The sequence below is a fragment of the Lycium barbarum genome, chromosome 10 (genome assembly GCF_019175385.1).
Source record: "Lycium barbarum isolate Lr01 chromosome 10, ASM1917538v2, whole genome shotgun sequence".
Classification (NCBI taxonomy): Eukaryota; Viridiplantae; Streptophyta; class Magnoliopsida; order Solanales; family Solanaceae; genus Lycium; species Lycium barbarum.
In genome coordinates, this window is record NC_083346.1 from 95,823,545 (window position 1) to 95,844,800 (window position 21,256).

Here is a 21,256-nt window from a genome sequence, read left to right on the forward strand (position 1 = left end):
ACTAAACGAGAATATGCAAGAGGTCGTCAAGAAAGAGATCATCAAATGGATAGATGCAGGCGTGGTTTACCCAATTGCTGATAGTAAATGGGTGAGCCCGGTCCAATGTGTTCCTAAGAAGGGTGGCATCACTGTTGTGCCGAATGCGAAGAATGAGTTGATCCCGACCAGAACTGTCACCGGATGGAGAGTTTGCATGGATTATCACAAGCTCAATACAGCCACTTGCAAGGACCATTTTCCTATGCCCTTCATTGATCAGATGCTTGACAGGTTAGCAGGGCGATCCTACTATTGTTTCCTTGATGGTTATTCGGGCTACAACCAGATCAACATCGCTTTGGAGGATCAGGAGAAGACCACCTTTACTTGTCCTTATGGGACATTTGCATTCAGCCGGATGCCGTTTGGTTTGTGTAATGCACCAGCCACTTTTCAGAGGTGCATGATGTCAATCTTCTCTGACATGGTAGAGGACTTCTTGGAGGTATTCATGGATGATTTTTCGGTAGTGGGTGATTCATTTGAAGACTGTCTTGGCCATCTGGGTCAAGTGCTCAAAAGGTGTGAGGAGACCAATCTGGTGCTAACTGGGAGAAATGCCATTTTATGGTGAGGGAAGGAATCGTCCTCGGTCACAAAATCTCTGAAAAGGAAATCGAGGTCGATCAAGCAAAAATTGATGTGATCTCCAAACTTCCTCCACCTATCTCAGTCAAAGGTGTCCGAAGTTTCTTGGGGCATGATGGGTTCTACAGTCGATTCATCAAAGATTTCTCTAAAGTTGCCACTCCCTTGTGCAAGCTTCTTGAAAAAGAGGCTAAATTTGTGTTTGATGAGAAGTGCCAGAAGGTGTTTGAGGAATTAAAAGAGCGTCTCACTACTACTCCTATTATTGTTGCTCTCGACTGGTCCCTAGCATTTGAACTGATGTGTGATGCTAGTGGTTTCGCAATAGGTGTTGTGCTTGGGCAGAGGCACAATAAAATTATGCACCCGATCTATTATGCTAGCAGAACGCTGAATGCTGCACAGATGAATTACACAGTGACGGAGCAAGAGCTACTTGCCATTGTGTTTGCCTTCGAGAAATTTCGGGCCTACTTGTTGGGGTCCAAAGTTGTGGTTTATACTGATCATGCAGCCTTGAGATACCTCATGGCAAAGAAGGAAGCAAAGCCGTGACTGATTAGATGGGTACTATTGCTGCAAGAGTTTGATTTCGAGGTGAAAGACAGAAAGGGTACTGAAAACCAGGTAGCTGACCATCTCTCTCGGCTTGAAGAAGCTGGGAGACCTTCTGATGAGCTTGATATCGATGATGCTTTTTTAGATGAAAGGGTGTTGGCTGTGTCAATGGAGGTAGCACCGTGGTATGCTGACATTGCCAATTATTTGGTAACAGGTCTAGTTCCCGATGATGTCAAAACTTACCAAAAGAAGAAATTCTTGCGGGATGCTCGGCAGTACTATTGGGACGAGCCTTATTTGTCCCGAACATGCGCTGATAACATCATTTGGTGCTGTGTTCCGGAAAGTGAAGTGATGGCAATTCTAAAAGCATGCCATGACTCTCCTATTGGGGGTCATCATAGCGGAAACCGGACTGCAGCCAAAGTACTTGAGTGCGGCTATTACTGGCCGACTATTTTTCATGATGCTAATCTTTTGGTGCGGTCCTGTGATTAATGTCAAAGGCAAGGGAATATAGGCAGAAGGCAAGAGATGCCTATGAATTTTGTTATGAAGGTGGAAGTGTTTGATGTCTGGGGGATTGACTTTATGAGACCTTTTGTGAGTTCAGGTGGAATGAAATACATCTTGGTAGCTGTGGATTATGTGTCAAAATGGGTAGAAGCGGTGACTTTACCCAATAATGAGGCCAAGAGTGTTATGGGGTTCCTTAAGAAGAACATATTTACTTGTTTTGGTACTCCGAGGGTGATAATCAGCGATGGTGGATCCCACTTTTGCAATAAAGCGTTCGCGGGACTGATGGAGAAATATGGTGTAAAGCATAGGGTGGCAACGCCTTATCACCCTCATACAAGTGGACAAGTTGAAGTGTCCAATAGGGAGATCAAAAGTATTCTAGCAAAGACAGTGAATGCCAATAGAACTGATTGGGCCCGGAAGCTCGATGATGCTCTATGGGCATACCAGACTGCTTTCAAGACTCCAATTGGGACTTCACCCTTCAAGCTTGTATTTGGGAAAGCTTGTCACTTGCCGGTTGAACTTGAACACAAAGCTATGTGGGCGCTGAAGAAGCTGAACATGGATTGGGAGGAAGCAACCAAGCTGCGGTTGTTCCAATTAAATGAGATGGATGAATTTCGGTACCAGGCGTATGAGAGTGCAGCCCTCTATAAAGAAAGGATGAAGCAATACCATGACAAGAAGATTCTGAAGCGAGAGTTCTACAAGGGCGACTCTGTATTACTGTTTAAATCTCGGCTGAAGTTGCTACCGGGTAAGCTTAAATCCAGGTGGTCTGGTCTATTTGAGGTGGTAGGTGCCTCACCCCATGGCGCGGTTGAATTGAAGTCCGGAGATGGTACTCAGACATTTAAGGTGAATAGGCAGAGATTGAAGCACTACCACGGAATGGTTTCGGAGGAGAGGGTTGTTGATCGCTACAGATTGAAACACCTCGGAACGAACAATGATCTGGTGTACCAAGATAAGGAGTGATTGGTTACCACCGTCGTGTCGCGACGTTAAATAAAGCGCTTCTTGGGAGGCAACCCAAGTGTAATGTTTATTTTTCTTTGTTGTTCTTCGTACATATAGGGTAATGGTTGTTTTGGTGCAGAGAAGTATGACAGAAACATTCTGCTGAGATGCAGGTAAGTTCAGTTGTCAAACACTGTTCTGCAACATTGCAAAAGAAGCCTGAAGTTTACGGACCGTATTTCACAATACGGCTCGTAACACAGGGCGTATTTAACAATGCTGCAAAACAACGAGCACTGTAATGTAACATGCTGGTTTACGACCACGTAGGACGGACCGTGGTCCGTAAACCTGAACGTAAACTAACATGGGACAATACAGTGTACTGCCCGCTATAACATCTCTAAATACGGGTCATAAATCAATTTACGGACCGTATTTAGAACAAAAATAAATACATATAACGCAACAACTTAAATATAACGAGCGATTGAAACAAAAGGGCAGAGACCAGTCAAGATAATTCCCTCCATTAAAACAGCACCCCCACGATTTCCCTCCATTAATTCCCCCTCCATCTTCACGTTTTCCTCTTCACCTCTCTACACCCCACGATCTCCAATCCAAAACCCTTCATCTTCCATCGTCCTAAACCACCATAAATACTCAACTCACACCCACCAACTTACTCATCTCACCAAAAATCTCTGTCTTAGGGTTGAAATTGTTTGTGCTTCAAGCTGTGTTTCTCTTCAATTCCCTGTTGCCTGTGATCAGTTAGTTCTTCATCAAAAAGGTATGATTGGTTTTCCTTATTCTTCTACATCTGTGAGTTTAAATTTAGTGGTAAGTGTAATTAGGCTGGGTCTGTGAAATTAAGTGCTGATACCATGGTTAATGATCTTGTGGGGGATAAATATGTTTAATTCTTTCAAATTCTGGTGGGTCATTGTTAATTAAACCCAAATGGGTTGGAGGGCATTCCATACTTCAAAATTCAAAATTTGAAGTTTTGGTCTGCCCACCAATGGCTTGACTCTGCGGGAATTATGAAAATTGGTAGAAGATGGGTGAAGTCTGAGTAACCTAAGCCCCGAACACAATGTGAAACCACGATGTGCAATGAAATTTTGAAATCAAAAAAATGTGTCTGTCTGTGGTGCGTAACACGACTTCACTTTACGGACCGTATTTCAATTTGTGGTCCGTATTTAAGCATGTATGAGTGAACAGATTGTTATCCAAAAGGAATCCCAGTTTACGTGCTGAGTTTACGGACCGTATTTCAGTTTACGGTCAGTATTTAAGCTTATAGAATGGGACAGAATGTTATCCACTACAAGAGCTCAGTTTACGATCGTACTTTACGGATCGTAAACCAGTTTACGGTCCGTATTTTGTGTTTACAACCACACACAGGACATGTATTCTCTGCACAGCCATATATTCTTATCTTTGGTTGATTGTCCATGGTAACTAATATATGGTGTCTTTTGCAGGAATGAGTCAGAAAAGAAAAGCAACGAGAGCGGGGGCCCACAGCACGGGCAAGAAAAAGTGAGCGCGCTCGGATTCAAGGTTGATAGATGAACCTTCCACTTCGGAAGGGGAACAATCAGGATCCGAGTACGCTGAGGTTATACCGCCACCAAAAGTCCGGGAGGCCCCCACCCAAGACACAATGGCAACCACATCATCCCTGCACTCACCCATGACTCCATCAAAGTCTGCGTCGGAAGCCTCCCAGTATAAAGAGGGGGATTCTGACGCGGAAGCATCAAGCAGGGGGGATGCCACCAAGACTCCACCAGAGAGTGACTCAGCAGGGCCTAGTGAGGGTAGTGATCCGGTTGATGGTACGCCGCCTAAGGGTCGTAAGCTGGTCGTCAGGACCAAACAATTGGATGAAGAAAAGCTGCGGTTCTCGGTAAAGGGGTCAAAGGAATTGTATGACCAAGGGATGGCCGGGTCTGAGACTGGTGGGCAGCCGTCGAGGAAAATATTTGAAGAACGGCGGCTGATTTTCGATGGTATTTCAGCTCACCCACAGCTGAATGATACCATCAAAGGATACAAATTAGATGCATTCACTCATGAGACGGGAGAGTATGCTCCGCATATTGTGCGGGAGTTCTATGCATCCTATGGGGCCGTCTTGAGGTCGATGAAAAAGCCGAGTCTTGCCTGGCATCAGATCCCAATGCTGGAAAATGTGACGGTCCGGAACTCCCTGGTTGATATCTCCTCCAAAGCCATCAACAGGGTCCTGTTTGGTGATGATTTTATGGCTCCTACTGATCTGAGCCTATTCTTGGACAAACGAGACAGGAAGGACAACAAATCCGTCAGGTAATGGACTGCAGCACTTATCACATCTGAGCCACATGAGCAGAAATGGACTAACGATGGAAAGGTCAAGATCACTAAAAGTTGTTTGTCCACAGAGGCCAAATTTTGGTGGACCTTTCTGCGGTACAGGATCACTCCAACACAGGCAGATAATACCCTTTCCACCAATCAGGCAGTCACTATTGCCTCCTTCATGTCAAGGTACCCGATGGATATTGGGGAACTGATAGCTGAGGAGCTGCATGTCCGGGCACACAAGCCCAACCAGAACATGGTATTTCCGTACCTTATCACGGCATTGTGTCGACGGGCAAGGATAATTCCGCTTCCAGATTGGGACGGTACCATTACAGCTGCACATGTAGGGGATTGGAGGAAAAACAAGCCGGTAAACAAAAAGGACCGGGAGGCAGATCAGTCTGGTGATGACGACGACACTCAGCTAGAGTTGAGTCCGAGCCGTGCTTATGGGATTGATCCAGTAGGGTCCGAGTTTGCTGCTGCTACTACTGGGCCTGAGGTTCCCACGATAGGTGTTTCGGATACTGTCCATGCACAGGATGCCACAGCCACACTTGGTATTTCTGAGGCAAGACCTCCACCACCACTTCCGGCCACACAGGATCCTCCTTTGGGGTCCGCCACTGTTGCTGCGACAGCCGAGCCTGCTGATCCAGATCTGGGGTTGCTGCACTTCAGCCCGGCTAACTATAGCCAGATTGCAATCAAAGCGGTGCGGACCGAAAGGTAAGTCGCCAAAATCTTGCAAACATTCAGGCCGAAGGTGGTGAAAATAGTGCAGCAGCTGGTTACTGAGGCAACCACAGAGATCCGTGCAGATTTTGAGAAAACGCACGAGGTGTATCAAGTTAGACTTGACATCTTTGAGGCAAGATTGTTGACTCGCGAGCAGACCGCACCCGGTGGGGAGTTTGGTTCTCTGAGGAGTGAGTTGGAGAAGCTGAAAAAGGAGCTTGAAACACTCAAGGGGCACGGGATGATAGCCGCACCAGCCCCATCACCACGGCCCATTCTGCCTACTACGTTTAAGGTGCTAGATTTGCTTGATTCTGAGGAGGAGACGGAGGATGCCGAACCCTCTGTCCGCGGTACTGGAAAGAGGGTCCTTGAGTCATCTGAGGACCCGGATGAGTTGGCCATGAGATTAAGGAAGACTGAAAAGATGGACTTGCAGCAGGCAATTTTTCAGTCATTAGTTGAGCCGCAGCGCCAACCAGGAGAGTCCTCGAGTCACCCACCGGATGCGGCGAGTCAGCCATGCGATGTTCACAGCATCCAGGTACCATTTACTTGCTCCCTTGTTCTTATACTTGAAGCACTGAGACAGTGCTTGATTTTTTAGTTGGGGGTGGGACCAATTGATAGTATAGTAGTGTAAATATGTGTTTAGGAACCCCCTCGGATTTTCTTTGCCAGAGTTCTTTTCCTGAGGGGGGTTTTTATTATGTTGAAACTGGCATGTTTAGGATGTTGCTTAGGTTGAATAGAATAATTTTGACTTACTTGGTGTTACTTTGTAACTGATGGCATGTGTTGTGGTTTGTTGAGAATTTTTGGACCCCTCAGAAGTTTTGGAAAAATGCATACTTAGAACAGTTATTGTCTGACATGATTGATTCTTTATATGACATTGTGATTATTGGGGTGTTGTGTGTGATGAATGACTACTTAGGAGGTCACAAGTGTAAAAATGATTGTCCTTATGCCGATGTGTGTGTGAGTTGTTAGTTTAATTCTGTTTACGCATGTATAATCTAGAACTTGCCTGGTTGGTCTTGTTTGAAATCCGAAAGTTAGTTTGGTTGTGAAATGATCTTAGGCTTTCTTTGTGTTAATAAGTCACTTTACCTAAATAAGCCTCACCAAAAGCAGAAAATATCACTAGTTTTCCCTTTTTTGAGCCTTTTGACCTTTTTCTTGGCTAGCCAATTATGAAACCTTACCCTTTGTGCAAATAATCCATCTTCGCACCCGTTCCCTCCTTGATGCTACTAGTTAGAAGAGGCAAAATGCCTAAGTTGGGGGTGAATTAAATGTGGAGTAGATGTTAAAAACATGAGTTGGGGGTGGTGGAGTTTGCTAGTGGAGATTCGATGTGGTAATTGCATGTATATAAAAAAAAATGAAAAAAAAAGAGAGAGATTTGTAAGTTGGTTAGGAGTAAAACCACATCGAGGTCGAAAACTTTAAAGGAAATAAAGGGGTTGGTAAGAAAAGAGGCGAATAAAGGTGAAGAGATGTTGTAGTATCAAGGAGGGTGAGTCACTAATATCCGAAAAAGTATCCTACCCGCCCCTAAGACTACATTTCAAGCCGAAACAAGTCCTAATATGATCACAACCGAACGAGCCTAGGATGAGAACATAGAAAATAAGGGCAAGCCTATGGTATTTGCATGTGTAAATATGAATTCTTTGTGAGTGTTGAGTGTTTTTCTCTTCTCTTTCATCTTCGTCCCATTCTTGTCATATATATGTGTGTTGGGACATTCTTTGGTCTATGTGAGGGCATAAGGATGAGAATTAAACAAAATAACGTGACCGCCGAAAGTAGCGTTTGTGTGCATGATAATATGTTCGATAATATAATGTCATGTATTGAAGCTTCATGGTTAGTCATAACGTTCTTAAGTTGTGTAATATTGCTTTACAATAGACAGTTGGGGTGGTCATTTGAAGGGAAACATGTATGCCAGAAGTTCCGAGTCAAAACCGATGTAGACATTGTTATTCTGTGATATCTAGGTGTTAGATTGAGTCGTTGCGTGGTATGGCCTGCTTGAGGACAAGCAAATACTTTAAGTTGGGGGTATTGATGTGGCGTGATTTTACGCCACAATCGACGCTTTTTGACTCTAAGTTTTACTTGTTTATAAGCAAGCCTATGTGATTTTACGTGGTTTTTAGTGTTTTTTAGGTAAAGGAACAGATTCGGCACAATCACAGTTGAAGGCAGAACCAGGTCGTAAATTGAAGTTTACGGCCCGTATTCTACAATACGGGCCGTATTCCATGGTCGTGTTAAAGGATCCTAGAAACAGAAAGTCTAGCTTAGAAGATGGTGATTTACGAGCTGAGTTTACGGACCGTATTTCAGTTTACGGTCCGTATTCCATCTCGTATTTAGTCATTCAAGCATCTGGCAGGAAGTCTAAGATTAGCAAAGTGAAAGACGACCAAGCAGTTTACGGACCGTAAACCACTTTACGGTCCGTATTTTGGAAGGTTAAGTTGCACACAACTGAGAGAACGACGTGGTGCAAAATCTGTAACTTATGTATTTTCAAAACTTATAAATAGTCATTGTAGGGTTTTAATAGATATCATTCATTATATTTTTGTCTCTTGACTTAGAATATAAAATTCTCTCTAGTTTTTGAAGATTCAAACATCAATTCAAGTATTACCAATTCCTTTTTCATTCCAAAGTAAGCAATTATGAATTCTTCAACTTCTTATTGTTTGTTCTTTGTCATGAGTAGCTAAATTCCCTTACTAGGGTTGTGAACCCAATGATGGGTGTTTGGTGATTGGGTTTGTGATTGATATACAAATAATGGATTATTAGGGTTTAATTATTCTTCATTCATAATTAATGGTTGCAAACATTGGTTAAAGCCATAAACCCTAATTTATTTGGGAAAATAACTAGGGTTGGTAAGAATAATTAACAAGAACTCAAAGCTTTAAACTTTGTTTAATAAATTCACTTAGGAATAAGAAGAATTTACTTGGCATGATTAATCGTTCGTCATTATCACTTTCTTATATTTGGGAAAATCATAGAAAGATATAATCTTTATTTATTGGGAAATAGTAGAGATTCACATAGAGATTAAGTGCATTCAGATAATGATCCATTATAAGTATATCAAGACCAACACCCATGATCATACACCCTATCTAGCGGGGACACAACCTTAGTTTCTTTTACCATAAATTTCCACCAAAGCAATATTTTAGCAATTAGTCATAGAAACAACCAACTTTTACACAAATTATCGGATTAAGACATTAGACCTAGAACCTAGCATATACGATTTTAGTAACCTTTTCACACCATATTCCCTGTGGGATTCGACCCCGACCTCGTTGGGTTACTATATTTGACAACGTCCGCGTTATACCATTGATAGGTGTAATTTGAGCGTATCACTCAGGAGCAAGTTAATTGAATTTATTCGAGCTAACGCCTATTGCTTCGCATGGTCGCATATAGATATGACAGGTATATCACCGGAGGTAGCAACTCACAAGCTCAGCTTGGACGGGAAGTTTTCCCCGGTGAAGCAAAAAATAAGGCCCATGGCGGAAGCAAAACACACCATCGTAAAAGACGAGGTAACAAGCTTTTAAAAATAGGTTCTATCCGGGAGGTAAAATACCCGGATTGGCTAGCTAATGTGGTAGTGGTGCCCAAAAAAGGTAATAAATTTCGAATGTGTGTCGATTATAAGGATTTAAACAAAGCATGCCCGAATGACTCATTTTCGTTGCCTTACATTGATAGAATGATCGATGCGACGGCCGGACATGAGATGTTAAGTTTTCTCGATGCTTACTCCGGGTATAACCAAATTCGGATGCACCCGGGGGATCAAGAGAAAACGTCCTTCATCACCCGGCACGGGACTTATTGCTATAATGTGATGCCTTTTGGCCTGAAAAATGCCGGTGCAACTTACCAACGCCTAGTTAATGAGATGTTCGAAGAACAAATAGGAAAAACAATAGAAGTTTACATTGACGATATGGTTGTTAAGTCCCTGGAAACAGAGGACCATTTGAAGCATTTGCAGGAAACCTTCGACGTGCTCCGCAAGTATAACATGAAGCTTAACCCGGAAAAATGCGCCTTCGGTGTCCGATCCGGTAAATTTTTGGGTTTCATGGTGTCAAACCGGGGGATTGAAATCAACCCGGACAAAATCAAGGCCATCGAGGATATCGAGGTGGTGAATAACATCAAAGGAGTACAGAGGCTCCCCGAAAGGATAGCAGCATTGAGTCGCTTCATATCGAGGTCTTCGGACAAGAGTCATCGTTTCTTCTCCTTACGAAGGAAGAAGAATGACTTCGTTTGGACACCGGAGTGCCAAGAAGCTCTACAAGAATTAAAGAGGTACTTGTTTAGCCCCCCGTTGCTGCACACACCGAAGGCGGACGAGCCGCTTTTTCTCTACCTTGCCGTCTCCGAGATAGCAGTAAGTGGCGTTTTGGTCCGAGAAGAATCAAGTGCACAATTCTCTATCTATTACGTGAGTAGAACTTTGGGGGATGCGGAGACCCGTTATCCCCATTTGGAAAAATTGGCATTAGCATTGGTAAGCGCTTCTAGAAAGCTCAAGCCCTATTTTCAATGCCATCCAATATGTGTAGTAACTACTTATCCTCTGAAAAACATCATGCATAAGCCGGAATTATCAGGTAGGTTAACCAAATGGGCTGTAGAAATTAGCGGTTATGATATCAAGTACAAACCTCGAACGACCATCAAATCCCAGATCTTGGCCGACTTCGTGGCAGAATTTACCCCGGCAATGGTCCCCGAGGTCGAGAGAGAGCTTCTGCTGACCTCGGGAAAGGCCTCGGGCATTTGGTCTCTACACACGGACGGAGCCTCGAACCTTAGAGGTTCCGGGCTAGGGATCGTCCTTAGGACCCCGGCCAGGGATGCCATTCGACAGTCCATTAGAACTGCTAAATTGACTAACAATGAAGCCGAGTACGAGACTATGATTGCAGGTTTGGAATTGGCTCGAAGTATGGGGGCCGAAATAATCGAAGCAAAGTGCGATTCGCTTTTGGTCGTGAACCAGGTGAACGGCGTCTTCAAGGTCAAGGACGAACGGATGCAGAGGTACCTCGAAAATACCCAAGTGGTACTTCATTGATTTAAAGAATGGACCATGCAGCACATACCGAGGGAGTAGAACAGCGAGGCCGATGCATTGGCAAATTTGGGATCCTCGGTCGAAGGGGAGGAAATCAACCTCGGGGCGACGGTGCACTTGTCAAACACAGCCATAGAAAACGGACATGCTGAAATAAACACTATGGGTTTAACTTGGGATTGGCGCAACAAATACATCGACTACTTGTGTGATGGTAAGCTCCCAAACGACCCAAAGGAATCACGGTCACTAAGGACCAAGGCTGCCCGTTTTTGCTTGGTAGACGGCCAATTGTATCGGCGGTCTTTCTTTGGACCACTGGCCAAGTGTTTGGGCCCCGGGGAGACGGAGTGCGTGATGAGAGAGGTGCACGAAGGGACATGCGGCAATCACTCCGGTGCTGATGCTCTGGTCCGAAAGATTATCCGGACTAGTTACTATTGGAACCGAATGGACGAAGACTCAAAAAAATTTGTTTCGTAAATGCGATGGGTATCAAAGGCATGCTCTGATGATTCATCAGCCCGGAGAGCTGTTGCATTCGGTGGTGTCACCCTGTCCTTTCATGAAGTGGGGAATGAACATCGTCGGCCCGTTACCATGGGCACCAGGTAAAGCCCGTTTCATTTTGTTTATGACTGATTATTTCTCCAAATGGGTTGAAGCGCAGGCCTTTGAAAAAATCAGACAAAAGGAGGTCATCGACTTCATATGGGATCACATCATCTGTCGCTTTGGCATCCCCGCCGAGATAACTTGTGACAACGGGCCCCAGTTCGTAGGCGGCAAAGTCAACAAATTTCTCGAAGGGTTGAAGATCAAGAAAATTGTATCAACTCCGTATCACCCATGTGCAAACGGACAAGCGGAATCCACGAACAAGACAATAATCCAAAACCTGAGGAAAAGACTCGAAGCATCGAAACATCATTGGAGAGAAATATTACCGGAGATATTATGGGCTTACAGAACTACATCGAAATCGAGCACGGGGGAGACTCCCTTCTCGTTGGTTTACGGGGCAGAAACTCTTATCCCCGTAGAAGTTGGTGAACTGACCCTCCGGTTCCGATATGCAACCAAGGAATCAAACGAGGAGGCCATGGCCGTAAGACTCGACCTCACGGATGAGCTTCGCGAAAACGAGTTGGTCCGTATTGCCGCTCAAAAACAAAGGGTGGAAAGATACTACAATCGGAGAGCCAATTTTCGTCATTTCCAAGTTGGGGACTTGGTACTCCAAAAAGTTACCTTGAACACTAAGAATCCCAACGAAGGAAAACTGGGCCCGAACTGGGAAGGACCCTACAAGATAACCGAAGTAACGGGCAAAGGTTCATACCAGCTGGAGTTCATGGACGGGCAGCGGTTGCGCAATAACTAGAATGTGGCTCATCTAAAGAGATACTACTGCTAAGGTAAGAATACCCCATGTTTTCTCTATTTGTGACCTTTTCTTTTTTGCAGAAAGCCAAGTACCGGGCAGAGCAGAGAACCCAAATCTGAAAACACGTGTTGCACTCTTTTCCTTAGTACGGTTTTGTCCCAAAATGGGTTTTCCGACAAGGTTTTTAATGAGGCAACAAGTACAACGTGTTACTTGAAAAAAATAAAGGATGAACGCCCAGACCATCGAGGTCATGCCCTCCGAGTGGGGACTTAATAGCACTCACCCGACCTTGCAGCTCGGGTAAATGCTAGGGGAATACTATGCCCGCATCGAAGATTACCCCGGTTAAAGAAGACGGAGAAACTCAACACTTGCTACGGCAAAATTATCCCGGCCACCGGCCATAGCCTTCGATGTAAGGACCAAACGATCAAAATGAATCGTGTCCCATTTAGTATTTGCTACGGCAAAGGCAAAAGGAATGAAAATTCTCATGTGAACAAACATTTTGCAAGCACAAAACTATCGAAAGTTCGGATAACAATATCTCGGGTGTCTTTCTGATAAATGGACTTTACCCCGGTGATAACCGCTGTATTTCGACACTGCTTCATTCACACACCCTATACCGGGCACAATGGTCGAAATTCGACAAAGGTAACGAGGTCATAGCGAACCGAGCCAAAATAGTTAAAAAAAATTCGACTAAGGCAACGAGGTCACAATGATCCGAGCAAAAATTTGATAAACTTCCCTAAACGGGGACCGTTACGTCAAAACTTAGACAAGCCCGAAGAAATACCGACCCTAAAATATTGCCGAAACAATACCGGCCCTAAGGAAACGCCTATCGTGTTTCGGAGACATCTGAATTCACAACGCATCGGGTAAGTCCTATGGACAAGGTGAACTAACGACCACGAGCCAGCTCGCCCTCAAAACGGACCAACACTTCTGGCAAAAGTAATAGCAAACATTCAAACAAGGAAACCAGAAAGATGCATTTTTCATTTATACAAAGGGATGTTTTTTACATCGGAAAACTAAAGTCCTGCAGAGGCAAAAAATAAAATAAAGATAAAATCCAAGTACAGGCCCTAATCTACTCGGAATGGCTGGAACCGGACCGCTCAGACTCTGTCCGCTCAGAGTCATCGGAGTCGGAACCGAAAGCATCCTTAGCCTCTCCTTCGACCCTTTTAGCCTTGGCAATAAGGGCCGGAAGATCGGTAAAGCCATGCTCGGCTTGCTCGAGAGTAATCCTTCGGGACTTCCACTTCTCGTACTCAGCAACAATAGTAGCTTGAGCCTCGGCGGCCTCGACGCTCTTCAGAGCCTCGTCCAAATCAGCCTCGGCCTGGGCTAACTTCGCTGCTAGGGCATCCCGAGCCTCCCCAAGAACATTCTGCATCTAGATGGCCGATTGAAGCTCGGCCTGGAGGGTGTCATTTGCATCGGCCATTTCCTTAAGTTCATTCTTCAGATCATCGCACATCCGGGCCCTGCTCTCCGCTTTCTCTTCGAACACCCTAACATGCTCTTGATACCGGGCACTCTCAGATTCGAGCAGCCGGTTCCTCTCAGCCAAGCTCGTAGCATCCGACTTCACCAAATCTAGATCCTCCCGGAGTTGGGAGAAAGTGGTCTCAAGCTCACCGAGCCTCGAGAAAATTTGAGCGTTATCCCGGCTAAGGACGATATTCTCAGCTTCGAGGCTCCGATTGTATTCGGTCATGGCGACCAGTTCACACCTCAGCTGACTGTTCTCGGCCTTCGCTGCGTCAAGCTCGGGCTAAAGATTGGAAAGAGCGACCGCTCGGCTCAACTCCTCCTCCTTCTCCCGAAGAAGGTGCAGATACTTATCCGTTTCCCGACCCTGGGCATCCAATTGGCCCTTAAGATCATCCATCTCTTGCTGGGCGCGGACGAAGGCCTCGTTGACAAGCACCACACTCTGCAAAAGAAAGCAAGTTAAAAACTTGAACGGGACAGGGTTAAAATCCTCAGTAAAGGTGTGCAGAAACGGCTTAAAATCCTACCCGGTTGCCCGCATGCATACCCTCGTTGATGAGGCATTGCCAGGTGACCCCGCTCATCTTCCGCTTGTCCGAATCCGAGATAAGAGGCCTCAGATAGCTCGCTACGCCCACCGGGCGAGAAAGAAAGCTGCAGTCCTCGGGGACGGTGACCACGACCGATTTTGTTCTCCTCGGTTCTACGCTTGGCGCCGGGAAAATACGCACCAAGCTATCCCTGGCCCCAGATTCGGAGGATCGGCTGGCCGACCTCGTGGCCCGAGGGATAGGGAGATACCCGAATCTCGCAGCTTCGCCGGTAGCGGGAGGGGTGCCCAAGAACATATCGTCAAACTCGTCAGGCCTCGGAGCCTGAGTAGAGGAACTTGGAGCAGCCTCAATATCTTCGGCAAAGCTCGGGGGTTCCGTAGTTGCAGCAGGCTCATGCTCGGGCGTCAGATCAACGTCAACGGGGACTTCGATCTCCGGGACCGGCCCAGTCCTTTGACCGACTTCAGCAGCGGCCGCCTCCCCGGACCTCCTTATCCTTTGCAGGGGAGCTTCTTCAGAAGAAGTTTCACCTGTAATGTCGACAAAGTCAATCGACCTTAGAGGAGTCGGGGAAAGAATTTCTTCCGCACCTGTTTGTGAGACCGGAACCAGAAGTCCTTCAGCAGCAGAAGGAAGAGGTGAAACGGCAACAGCCTCCTCAGGGATCGGAGCCACGGGAGAATCGGCATCAACTCTACGAATAATGATATCGGGCTCTGCTTCATCCCGTGAGGACCGGGCGACGCTCCTCGCCCTCTTCTTCGACTTTTTCCATCTCTGAGGGCCTCTTTTTTTTAGCAGCGACAGCAACAGTAAGGGCACGAGACGCACCCGCTGAATCGAACTCAGGTGCCGACGCTGTGGGTTCGGCACCCGACTCCGGCCTTGGATCCACCGAGCCCTTGGGAAAACCTGAAAGCCGAAGAGACAATGAGTGCGGATAGTGAAAAATGCAGTGAACACGGGTAAAAGCAAAGTACTACCGTGGTTTTGGGCGACCCATCGGCCGCGTGACAGGTGGGCCCATGTCCGGTTGTCGTGGTCATACTGGCTGAGGAGTGCCGTGACCCATTCATTCAGGTTACGGACGACCGGAGGAATGTATCCGTTGGCTAATAAAAATAAGAAAAGCAGTGAGAAAATAAGACCGAAGAATGACAAAACATACAAAGGCAATAACTCGAAGTTCAGGCTTACGCTTGTTGTTCCACTCTTCCGGGAAGGGTATGAAATCATTCGGAATGATGTCCGAGGTCCGCACCCAGACGAACCGCTCCAACCAACCTCGGTCTCTGTCTTTATCTATCTTTGAGAAAAAGGGATTTCGGCTGCGTTTTGCTAGTTTTATTACGCCGCCCCGGAATAGCCTCGGAGAATATAGGCGTATCAAGTGGGCCAACGTGAGCTCTTTCTCGGCGTTATTGGCCAGTAGCCGGAGGCACGCCACGACCCTTCAAACAATCGAACCGATTTGGGCCAAGGTCACGCCGTAAGTCCGACACATGTCTAAGATGACCGGGTCGATCGGAGGGTCGAGTTTGAGAGTGAAGGGGTAAGTGTAAACGTACAAAAAGCCTTTCCGGTGGTCGGTGACTGATTCGTCCGGCCCGGGGGCGAAGACTTGAACCGAGTGCGTATGCCACCCACAGTCAGCCCGGACCAGGTCGAGCTTATCCTCGGTAATGGAGGAGGGGTATCGCCTCACATCGAATCCTCTGTCGGACACCGACGAAGGTTTTTCAACCTCGAGGTCTTTGTTGAAGTTGGGTTTGGCCGGTATAATATCCGAATGAGTTCTTTGCTTTAGCCGGAGATACGGCCTCGGTTCCTGGGGATGAAACCGAGGGAATGTCATGGGAAGTGGTTTCAGACATTGGGAAATATGAAAGGAAGAAGTTGAATGGATTCGAAAGAGGAGATAAAGAAGGCAAAAGAGCAAAGGGAACAGTCAAAAGGTTTAAAAAATGGCAAAAGCTACAGAAGGAAGCAACAGCAGGCGAGAATAACAAGTAGAAAAGGTGACGAAATCGATCATTTTCACGTAATGCAAGCAGCAGATCAACAAGAATCAAGTTTTTCAGATGATTATGAGCAAAGATATTGAATGTGTAAGAGGCGGAACGTTTGAAGCAGAAAGGATTAATCGAAGAACTAAATGTTCAAATGATGAAATGGAAGGGCCTTATATAGGCAAGGGACTGTGGCGGTTACGATTCCCCGGCCAATCCGGGAGCGCCACATGCCCCCATAATTAATGACAAGTGACTCGAAACGACATGCATGCGGCGGTTGTCAGAGCGGACCATCCGGGATAGGGCACGTGGCCGCTGAAAAGGGAGACGTGACGCAACCGTTCCCGCCAAAATGAGAAGATAACAACGAGCTAACGGAGTCACCAATTTCGTGATTCATCCACTTCCCGTTGCTCCGATAGATCGGTGATCCGGGAAGTGTGGGGACTATCTGTATACGGTAAAAACCGGATATGAGTCAAACCGGAGAGACGAGGGACCGAAGGAAGAAGGTTACAAGAACATGGGTGAAGACTTTCATTCTGAACCGGAGGATCGCTCGGACCGGAGCTGAGCAGGGGCACCGTTTGGTCCGGTTTCTTCATCATCGGGTCGGTCGGGGCCGTTAGTCCGAATATCCGTGGCTATTGGTCCGGTAGAGCCGTTGCGCGTGAGCCACGCGTCGGTAGCGTCCTGTCATGGTCAATCACCAACCATGTGTGTGTCAGACCGTACGATCAACCTAACCCGCTCAGAGTTGTCCTTCCTCTTATTTTTTAAGGATTTGTCTTGTATGAGGCCTATAGAGGCAACACTATAAATAGAGCTCATCCCTCTCCTTTGTGGGGTTGGTTTTTTCACACATCAAGAACACTCTGTATTAGCAATATATATATAAAATCTCTCTCTCAAGTACCCGATTTCGGTCACATTTGTTGTGTTTATTTCTTGCATTTCTTCAATCGAATAGCACTCATACATTAGTGTGCATACGAGTATATAGAAAAACCACAGATTATCATCGCTCTCGTCATACCATATCTATATTTATATCTTTCTTTCATCAAGTAGATTGAGACTTAACCACATATCTTATACCCACTCACAAATTTAATTGATTATCCAAATTCGGGGTAAACAAATAGGTTCTTTTACCGTATATGTTTCTAGCTTGATCCCATATTTTATTAACCCTTGAACCGTAACTTGGGAGTATATAATAACTAGATATGAAAAACATAAAGTAGTGGCAGATCCAGGATTTTCATTCAGGGAGTTCGAAAAATTAACAAAAGCTAAATATAAAAAATAATGTTTATGGAATCGAACCTAGGATGCTAGAGGCAAACACCCTGGACCGCTTGAGCTAACTTTTTACATATGTTCAATGTGTTCAAAAGTTAATATATGTACATAACCACAGAAAATATACCCTATATATACACTGTACTTTTTTGCCGAGGGTGTTCGGCACCTCCACTTAAATCCGCCCTAACATGAAGTATGAAGATGACAAGTCTTATCTCCTCATAATTAATCCCTGGTGGATGGGTCATGTAAATAATGGGTTCAACTGAACTTAATATTTTTAGATAGATTTTATATGTATATAATATATAACATTTCGGGAAAAAAAGTACACCGGAGCTGTTTTTCCTCACGTGACAAACGTCTGCGCTCTCATTTGATACGAAGGTATGGATCTTATAAAGGATGATTTATTAATGCCTTAACTAAAACTTAGATGATGGTCAAAAGGACAATTAGTTAGGGAGTCCGGAGCCTAAAGGGTATAAAAATACACGGTATTTACCAAAACGGAATGACCAAAAATTTATATACCAAAAGGGGTATATCGTGGGCTGATCCACGATATACCCCAATTTTTTTTTTCATCTGACAACCAAGTCAACGAAAAATAAAAAAAAAATAAAAAATTATTAGTATAACGTGGACTGATCCACGTTATACAATATAAATTGTATAACGTGGATCAGTCCACGTTATACAATTATAACTTGTATAACGTGGACTGATCCACGTTATACAATTTATATTGTATAACGTGGATCAGTCCACGTTATACAATTAAAATCTTTATCCCGTTTAACAAATACTTGGTAAGACGTTGCCTAAATTTAAATCATATTCGGTTATGTTTTTAATATTTTTTTTTTTAATTTTTTAAAGCATGATTAACTCAAATAAATATTTTAACACATGCAATAATTAAATGTGTTATATATGCGAACAGAAATAAAAAATAAAATATAAGTTAAATAAACGTCACACATTAACGGAGTAGTAAATGTTAAATTACATACTAACTATTAAATGGTACAAGACATGTTATATATTCTTGGAAGATTACATAAGGAAACAACGATCATACAACTTAAGAAAAAACATAAAAACCAACAAGCAACAACAAGTACTGATTTCTGTCGGGGCAACGATTCTTTTATGACCTGTTTGCTTGCACGTACTACACTTCATTCCTCCTTCTAGTTGTAGTCCGCGCTCCTGAAGCCGAAGTAAGTTTTGTTTGAAAAAACTTAGTGTCTGACTATAAGGTTATTTTAGTCAACTTTATATGTCGAGAAAATTAGTCAGCTTTATTTTAAAAAATTGAAACCACAGAAGTGAAATTGACATTCACAGCTACATTACCCCGGGATTTTTACGTTGAAATCTATTGCGTATCATCATCTTATAAGTACATAAATCTGAAAATTTCATGCCAATTTGGGGGAAAATTGAAATTGAATGGGATAAAAGGTGTTTTTTCAAAAATAGGCTCGGCCAAACCGCCTATCCGCGTAGATCTCGAAAAAATATGCAAGTTCAAAAAAAAAAACGCGTAAAAAGGACATCCGAGCGCAAAGTTATGACCATCTAAAGTTTGACCACTTTACAACTAGTTTTCAAACAAAACTTACTTCGGACACCTTTTCAACCCCTAAAATGACGATCCGAACGTCTACGTATCCTTGATGTATTGAGCCTACATTATTGTACGCAGAAAAAAATATCAGGTTCTATATAAAATATTGACATTTCGGAGTCTTGACACACGACTAATCGTTGGTCAAAGTATGGAAAAATCACTAAGTTTTTTCAAACAAAACTTACTTCGGGCACCTTTTCAACCCCTAAAATGACTATCCGAACGTCTACGTATCCTTGATGTATTGAGCCTACATTATTGTACGCAGAAAAAAATATCAGGTTCTATATAAAATATTGACATTTCGGAGTCTTGACACACGACTAATCGTTGGTCAAAGTATGGAAAAATCACTAAGTTTTTTCAAACAAAACTTACTTCGGGCACCTTTTCAACCCCTAAAATGACTATCCGAACGTCTACGTATCCTTGATGTATTGGGCCTACATTATTGTACGCAGAAAAATATATCAGGTTTTAGATAAAATATTGTCGTTTCGGAGTCTTGACAAACGACTAATCGTTAGTCAAATTAAGTATGGAAAAAACACTTCGGGCATTTTGGTTCCGGACTCCTATTTTGTAAAACGCTGGAATTTTTTTTTAATTGTATAACGTGGACTGATCCACGTTATACAATATAAATTGTATAACATGGATCAGTCCACGTTATACAATTATTTTTTTTTTAATTTTTCGTTGACTTGGTGTCAGATGAAAAAAAAAATTGGGGTATATCGTGGATCAGCCCACGATATACCCCTTTTGGTATATAAATTTTTGGTCATTCCGTTTTGATAAATACCGTGTATTTTTATACCCTTTAGGCTCCGGACTCATTAGTTAGGCATGAAAACGGTTTAAAGCAGCTCTCAACTCAACACTTTTGGTAAGACTTCTCTGGTATAAGTCATTAGCATAAAATTGGATTTGGCCATTTGCCATATAAAGTTTCTTCTAGTTATTCTCCAGTTAATTATTGGGACAATTAGAGAAATGAAACCATCAACATTTGTAGTTTCCACATGGACTGAGGTAAGCAAAACTGGGGGTGGGGGGGGGGGGGGGGGGGGGGGGGATGCGAATAATTTCATAATGATATTAACAGATGAGAAAAAGAAAAAGGAATCGATAAGATTATGATAAGCAAATTGTTTTTGGCCTATCTTTCCAAATTAGTAAAAGGGCAATAATCATGTTACGCATTACTATTAAGATTGTTTAAATAAAAAAAAATGTTTTAAATATTTATTATGAAAGCTTTTAAAGTTATGTGACAAAAATATTAACTTGTATTTATAGTTGATACAAGTTAATATTAATTCGCATTTTTCTAGCAATATGAGTTACTATTACTAACGTTTAAAGTATTGCTAGAAAAATATTAACTCGTATTGCTAGAAAAATATTAATTCGTATTTTTCTCAATTTAATATTTATTATAAATACAAATTATTTTTAAATATTTATTATGAAAGCTTTTAAAGTTATGTGACAAAAATATTAACTTGTATTTATAGAGAAGGGACGGTTGAAAAGAGAGAAGTAACTTGTATTTATAGTTGACGGGCTATTCTAAAGAGGAAAGGGAGAGAAAAAGAGAGATAGAAAAGAAAAAGAAAAAAAAAAAAAAAAGGAGAACACACCATGGAAATCATAAAAAAAAAAAAAGAGAGTTTGTATTTAATTGAAAGATATATACGTTAAATTAATGAGGGATAGTTTGACAACTATAAATTTATGGTACAGATATTTTTGTCTTGAAAAAAATTTAACTTTTTGCTGCTTCTTGTTTTGGGAAAAAGTAGAAATTCAAAGCTTTTTCTAAGCAAGAAAAAAAAATTGCTGCTCCTTAAAAACACGTTCTTTTATTTGTCAAACACCTGAAGCTTTTAGAGATTC